Here is a 7,922-nt window from a genome sequence, read left to right as displayed (position 1 = left end):
CTCGATTTTTTAGTAATAATCTTCACATTTTGGTGGATTAGGACAAAGGTCATACTACCTAGCTATTTTTCACCTCACATATATCTTACAGAAGCTGAAGGTGTTACTCCACTGTCTTTATACCCTTATTCTGAGGTGGCGGCTGGCAGAACTTTCTGGAACACTGCAGCAAGTTGGCAGAGAAAGCAGTACACTGTGGGAGAAGCATGTTGACTGGGTCTGGAAGGGATGCAGCTACCTGAGTTCACAACTGATTGGTCTGCATTGGGCCTGAAGCCCCATCCAACATCAGAGTCCAGTAAATGTAGTCCCGCCATTGCCCAGAAGGGGGAGCTGAGGAGGGAGAGAGGGAATATTTAGCACTCAGCACTAAGGTCCACCCTCCAGGATTCTGGAATGAGGCTCCAGGCTCATGTTGGTCTGACCAGTGGCTTATCGTGCGCTTTGAACAAGTCACTTTTGATGCTGCTCCCTTGTTTATAAAATGCATAGGGTGCATAGCGTTCCTACAAGAATCAAGTGAAGCAAGTGCAGCAAAGCCTTAGGGGAGTTCTTGGCAATGGCAGTCTTCACCCAAGGCTTCTTATGGAAACTGTCCAAACAGCCCCTTTTCAGGTAAGGCGGTCAAGACTGGACACATGTCCACCCAAGCCCTGCTGAGGAGGTGGAGAGCACGCGGACTTCAGCACTGGAGCAGCTGTGGCCCCACGAGCACCCAGCACTCAGCCACAGGCCGTCTTTCAAAGCACCTCCAGTCATTCTGTTTCCTCCACTGTCACCCCTCCGTTCAACACAGGGGGCGGAGGGAAGGAAAGGCGCCCCAATGCTACACACCTCGGGGCCTCTATTTGTTGTTATTGCTTCAGGATGTTGATTTCCCCCCTTTTTTGGATGCCAGGAAAGCGATGCATGTTGGGAGGAGGGAGTCCGTCTCCTCTTCCACTGACAGCGAAACTGTCAAAAGCCCATCCCTGCAAGCACCAACCTGGCAGAGGAGACAGAACCTCCATATGGAAAATCAAAGCAAGGGTTCTGGCAAGGAGTCGCAAAGATGGTTTGAATCAAAGGCACAGACAGCCCTTGGATATTGGGGTGGGGGCTTGGGGGCTGTCTGCACCATCGTGCCAAGATGGTTAGGAAGCTGGGCCAGGGAGGCCCCGTCTGCATTGGGAGCCAGATCATGGCGGGTCTCTGGTTTAAATTCGGCTCATCGGAGGGTCCTCTGAGCTAATTGGGAAGGAGCCGGCCTGTGTTTTCTTTCCTGCTTAATAACAAGGGGGAATTGCGTACAGCTCTGGACTTTATTAGGGGGAATTTGACATTGTTTTGTTGGACAGCGGCACCATCCAGGGAGCTAATCTCTCACACCTGCTTGGCTTTGTTAAGGAGCCAAGGGGCCCGGCTGGTTTGCTGTTGGTTACTGCAAAGACTGATGAGAGAGGAAGCGAGGAAGGGACGAGAGAGAATGAGGATTTTCCTCCTCAACCTGAACGCTAAAAACCCAGCGCTAAAGACAGAGCCAGTGCCAGCAGCAGAGGGGATTAGCTCTGTGTGGGGATGAACCCCATCTAATAGCATCCAGCGCCCACATATTTACTGAGCAGCTACTACATGCAGGGTGCTGGCTGGTGCTGACAGCTGGCAGGATGGGCGGAGCCACTGCCCTCGGGGAATTCCTGTGCCGCGGGAGTTTCTGGACCATCCCAAGAAAATATACGGGACTTCTTGTCTTCGTGATTCCCACAAGCTACACTTCTGGGGGAAGCTCCTGGGGGTGGGGTGGGGAAGAGTGGGGGGCCGGGGCTGACTCCTGGCGGGTGCCTGCTCTTCTATTGGAGTGAGCTCCACCATTATAGGGTATTTCACAGCCTGGCTGTTCATGTTGTAGGGGAAATTTTATCCTTACTACTGTAGAAGCTGCAGAGAATACGTGTGGGTGTACATACCTGCCAGGGGAGAGACGACACCTTTCCTGGGGGCGAGCAGAGGACAGGCCAGGGTCTCTGTCCCACTCTTTCCCTTTCGCGGGGGCCGCTGGCAAAGGAGTCGCTGGCGAAAGAAGCTGCTTGAACCGCGCAAGCGAGGACGCAGGTGCCGGCCCTCGTGGGCGCGAGAGGAGCGTCCGGCTGCGCCCGCGGCTCCACGTTTGAGCCTCAGCCCGGGCCAGAAGCAGGTTATGACAAACTGAAAACGTGCGGCCTCGGCCAGGAGACCGGAAGCAGTAGACAGAGCGTAGAATCTAGTGGCCACCAGGCCTTAAGGGAGGGGCATCCCGTGGGTGAATGAGGAGCTCCCCGCTTCGTGGGGGGCGGGGCCGGCCTTCCTTGCTTGATTTTGCTTGGAAAAAAATAAATAAATAAAAAGGGTTCCACTATTTAAAAAGAGACAGCCAGGTGGGAACAAGCGCTGTAGCAATGGAGCTACCGAGCCGGGACATGGCTGCCCTCCCCTCCCCCCACGAGGTGGCCCAGCGGGCCCACGGCGGATGCCCAGCGCTGGGCCCTGCTGTCGTGGGTGCGGTCCTGAGAGTTGCAGCCGACCGCAGGGTGTTCAGATTGCCAAGTGCGTTCTCTCCCTGGACCGCGCTGCCTTCTTGCATAAGCACAGGTCTGAGAGATGGCACTTTCTAGAAGCGCTGCTCCAAAGATGGTGTTTTTGATCCTTCCTTGAGACACATGACCTGGGAATCAGGAGGGCTGTGTTCAAGTCTCAGGTTATTGACCCTCGGTCGTGTGACTTGGGGAAAACTATCAGTCCTTCGAGCCTTAAGATGTACACCTGCCAAGTGGGCTTATTCGCTGCCTTGCTTTATCACGAGCACGCATGAGCGCTCATGGCTTTGATGGTGCAAAAGTCCATTTGGAAATTGCTAAAATACCAGAGGTCTGAACATCTCGATGGTGGGTCTGCTGAAGGGGGTGGGCAGGAACAGCTGGCACTGTGTTATTTTTCTGCCAATAATCACCTGTCTGTCATTCTGTAATCTTTCCCACCAAACCAAAAGTGAGTGGTGAACCAGAGAGACCCATATACTGGTACTTCGTTATCATCCCATAAATCATTAAGATCGTCCCCTATTTCACACATAATCAGGTGAGTGGACAGAGGGGCTGGTGTTTATCAGCTAGCTCCCTGGAAAGAATGTATTGTACTTACACAAATAGAAGTTGCTTATAAATCTTAATATAAAGATGTGGGCCCTCCCTGGTGGCACAATGGGTTAAAGTGGAGATATCATAGTCACTGCAGCACAAGTTCGATCCCCGGCCAGGGAGTGACCCACAGGGCCGGCAGACCTCTCCTGTTTCCCCGCTGCTCCCCTCAGCAGTGTACTTCATTGATCTGCATGTTCTGCTCCCTACTCTGTCTCTGGTGAGTCATCTCAGCCCCTACACCTCTGGCCTGTGCCCCAGTGCCTGTATGCATAAATAATCTTTTAATAATAAAGAAGATGTAGCTCATACTTTGCAAATAATTCTAAAATAGTGGTAATTCCTGTTGTAAACTCCATATAGCTCATTGTTCTCCAAAAACATTCCACTGATGTTTCTTTTCCAGGGGATCAAGAATGTATTTAGTTCCAGGTGAATGCTGCTTGTTTTTATTTATTTATTTATTTTTATTCCTATTGAGGAATAAGATGCAAGTATGAAAACATGTATTAGAATGTCATTTCTTAGGGAAGAAATTCACTTCACTTCCATGAAACTAGTTGCTTCTTCACTGAACTGGGGGATAGTTTTTGATTACTGGAAGAGTATTTCCTTAGTATATATTTTTGCCCACTTAATGTTAAAACTATGGGAGTGATAGGTTTTGTGTTTGAGCTGTGTTCTTAGTAGTTTCTTCACCACTCCAGTCTAGACAAAACCATAAATCACACCCAGATTTGTTGAATTACTAATTTTCCATGATGTTCGTGTTCCCACTATGGTGAATTTTTGGCTAAAATTCATTGCCTACAGATTGAGGGAGAAGGGGCAGTTCCCCACCATAGATGTTTCTACAGTGGAGGTACTGACCCTCAGCAGCAGAGACGATTGTAAACATTGCAAAATAGCAAGGAAGTGATAAGGTTGTTTACTTTTGCTTTTAATACAACTTATTTAATTGCAAGTTAATAATTTCTTTCTTTTAAAGATTTACTTATTTATTTATACAGAACTGGGATACAGGCCAGAGGTGGAGAGGGTTGAGAGGATTCACCAGAGACTGAGTGGGGAGCAGATCGGGCTGATCGAAGAAATACACTGCTGAGGGGAGCAGTGGGTGGGTCAGGAGAAGTCTGCTGTGCCATGTGGGTCACCTCTGGGGCTGGGGCTATCAAACTCGCACTGAAGCGGCTGCAGCTGGCTTGCAGTGCTGCATTTTAACCCGCTGTACCACCAGGGAAGGCCCAGAGTTGAATTTTTAATAGTGATTGTTTTTAACAAGTGCCTCAAAAAACTGTCAGTGTCACCGTCAACACTTGTGAGTAAGCACCATCGGCTCTGACGAAACCTGTGTATTTGCTTTTTCTCTTCCTTGTGCATCTGAGGTTTCTAACACTCAGAAAGGGTTGTTGAGGCCTTCTATGGTCAGATGCCAGGGATTCAGGGACAGAGTCCCAGTTCTCATGAAACTTACAGTGTTCTAGAAAAACAAGCAAATACAGCAATGTTGTAAGGTGTGTGTGTTCAGTTTTTAAATACGAGAGAGAAACACTATGCTTGGTGTGAACGTGTGTATTTGTTGAATTTTTATATCCAGTTGCCTTCTGGGCCTGCCACTTTCTGTCTCTGCTCTCCAGGTTTCTGCCTAAAAACTCTTTCTCAGAGAAGACCCTGGGCTAATGACTGGGGGAGTTTGTCCCCTCACTGGTCATTCACGTCAGACTGTGGCCAGCAGGCACCTGGCCCAGTACGAAGAAGCCTCGAGACACCTGATTTACCTAGACACCAGCCTCGCTTTTTACCATCAGAACTTTCTGCTGAGTCTCTCACCCTCCTTCATGAGCAGCGCAAATTCTGGATCCATAGTGGAAATTTGTGCACACAGAATTATCGCAAACGCCCACTTGCCTTTGATTAAGAATAAAACTGAGTTTGTGTTGCAAGTTTTCCTCACTCCAGAGGTTCCCTTCAAATCGGGGACCCTCCACGCGTGGTGACCCCTCAGATGATGTGCAAAGGTGGGGTGCGCTGAGTCCATCCATCCCTGGCCCAGGGATGAGCGTGTGTCCACATGCGTGCACGCACACACACACAGCAGAAGCCTCCCAGCACGGAGAGGCAGAGTGTGTTCACCAGGGGCTCTCAGGGAGACCTCTGTCATCGTCTTAATAGTTCCCCAAATAACTCGAAAAACTTTAATTATGTGCGGGCCTTATTTTCAGCTGCTGTTATCTTTTGAACTCCTGGAAGGTGGGGAAGGGCACACTCCCAGCCTGGCTTTCTCTAAAGAGCCTTTGTCTTTCTGCCCAGGTATTAAGTTGGTGGCGCAACAATCGTAGGTACATTTGGTTCACTTCTCCCCACCCCCCGCCCCCAGCGCCATCCTGGGTCTGAATGTGGGCCTGTGTTCTCCTGGTCCACCGTCCTGGGCCCTGCAGAGGGGACCAGAAGAGAATGGGCCACAGGAATGCACCCAGAACAGAGCCAAATTGTTCAAGCTGCGTGAAGAAGAAAGAAAAAACGAGGAGGGGGGAGGCTGGGACACGAAGAAAAGCTTTCCTTGTTGGTTCAATTTCGCTGCAGATATTTGGAGGATAACACAGCATTTTTTTTAGGGGGGGCTGGGGGGGAGCAAAAACGGGAGCGTGGAGTTTTATCGGCACAGTGGCTCATACAGAAAGGTGACATTTGAGAGAACAATTGCTGGGTTGTTTGGCCACATTCGCTGCTATGAATGAAGCTAAAGAAAAGCTGTCTTTGGGTTGCTACTAATAGTCATCTTCATCATTCCTGCTCTCTCTCTCTCTTTCTCAGTTCCCTTATGAAATAAGGGCACACAGGTAATAAACAAAGCACTATAAAAGATCAGATGGAGGTATTCGGCGAGCTCATTCAATATCCAGAGCCAGCGTGCTGCTCTCGCCACTGGGGCTTTCGGCTTCAAGAGCAGACTTCAGACTCAGAATGGTGGCGGCCCTAGGCCAGAGAGACCCTTCTCCTTTCTGCAACCCGGCTGAATGGCGCAGGCCGGGTCCTGGGTCAGCTAGCCACCCCTGCTGGCCGAGGCACAGCGGAAAAGATGACAGAGTAGAGACCCTGGGATTTGCTGATCTGGATTTTGGATGCTACCCTGACTTCCTTTGTCAATCCTCAGGCCAGATCCAGGTGAGTGGCTGCCTGGGTTAGGAAGCTGATCTCTTCCACCAGCTTTGACAGATGATTCCGTGGGGATTCCATTTCTTCTCCTTTTGCCATGGTTTAGACACTGGGGGTGACCTGCCATCCCCCAGTAGAAGTTTTCCTGGCTATCTACATGTCTGGAAAGATATTGTATTGACATATAAGGGTGAGTGAGTGGGGTGAGCTCACTGGATTTGGGGTGAATAACTGGCAGTGGAGGGGGAGGTGAATGATGCTTCTCCTAACAGGCAAGCTTCCTCGCACAGATCTAATTCCTGGCCGGGCCTCTGTCTTCTGCTTTGCCTACACTATGGTGCTTTGACTTCAGTTGTTGAGATTCTCCAGCGGGGATCAAGAGAAAGATTGGCCTGTCAGGGCAAAGACAAGGACCGCAGGTGGTCAGCTGTGGGCCTGGCGATGGCCAGGAGTCTCCTTCCACGAGTTGGTACCCAGTGCTCTTGTCTAGAAAGCTCTTCCACATGATGCTGAGCTGGGCCCTGTAGGCTGGTCCTTTGCGTTGACAAGTGGCCAAAGATGAAAGCGGGACCTGAGGGTTCTGGAATTCTCCTTCCTCAGAGTCTTGCTGCGTGTGCTCTGCCCTCTGTCCTGCCTCACAGTTACCGCCCCGGGCTGTGGGACTATGCCCGAATGCAGGGACATCACTTTTACAGGGACGAATGTGGGGCTCTGTGCCCAGGCTGATGTGTGGGCAGGTGCAGTTGGCTGTGTGTCATGGGGTGTCCTTAGTGATGTCTGACAGCACCTGGAAAATGCCCCTCGCGATTGTTTCAGGCAGAGAAGATTGTTCTAGCTGCTGTGGTTCCGCTCTGTCCTCGTTAGCGATTAACACCCAACACTAGGCTCTCTTGTTCAGCCTCAGGATTTTTCATGCTTCCAAAACAAACTGTTTATTGTTGTTATTTATGTTTAACCTCCACTGTGTGAGGAGAGAAACGGACGGGTCAGGGGTTTCAGCTCCTCTGTAGCAAAGGAAGATTTTCTGGGCTCCACTGAAATCTCACAGTCACAGGTGAGAGGCTTGTGTGTGTGTGTGTGTGTGTGTGTGTGTGATGGACATTGTGTGCAAACAGGGGTGGCTTGCTTGTTCTGCCCAGGTGTGTGTATGAGGATAAATCATTTTACTGGAGAATATTGATGTCATGCGACTTGGCAGTTTAGACTCAGGCTCTGGATTTTTCAACAGACTTTCCTGAGAAACTGTGTGGGGCAAGCGAGGTTGCATGCAGCGAAGGCGTGGCGCTAATTCGTAGGAGCAGGGTTACATTTCCGGACTCGTGAACGCACAGTTGAACCCACCCAAGTCTCCTCCGTAACGAACAGTCGATGCTTGCAAGGGTCTCTGGTTTGGCGTCACATGGAGAATGTCCTCTTTATTTTCTCAGCCTGCACACTTTTTTTTTTTTTTTTCTCCTGTGCTTGTTTTCCAAGTGGCACAGATTTCTCCGGAATTAACAAGGTTTTTAATATGACTGCTCTAGAATGTCCCTGCAGACATCTGGCTTTAACCTCTGCCAGGAACGTAGTAGGAATCTGGGAGCTGTTGAACGGGAAAGGGAAGGAGTGAATGGT

At 50.1% G+C, this 7,922-nt stretch overlaps 1 long non-coding RNA gene across 1 annotated transcript in view; it reads left to right on the top strand.

Moving 5' to 3' along the window:
* Positions 1-5,955: 5,955 nt before the first annotated feature.
* LOC105854404 overlaps positions 5,956-7,922 on the top strand; it is an 18,487-nt gene continuing 16,520 nt past the window's right edge. Inside the window, exon 1 of the long non-coding RNA XR_001146086.1 lies at positions 5,956-6,317. This is a non-coding gene — a long non-coding RNA (uncharacterized LOC105854404). The remainder of the gene's footprint in view (positions 6,318-7,922) is intronic.

The sequence above is a fragment of the Condylura cristata genome, unplaced genomic scaffold (genome assembly GCF_000260355.1).
Source record: "Condylura cristata isolate star-nosed mole 26May11 unplaced genomic scaffold, ConCri1.0 scaffold00038, whole genome shotgun sequence".
Lineage (NCBI taxonomy): Eukaryota > Metazoa > Chordata > Mammalia > Eulipotyphla > Talpidae > Condylura > Condylura cristata.
The sequence above is the reverse complement of the archived record's forward strand: the minus strand, read 5'-3'. Positions and strand labels throughout refer to the sequence as shown.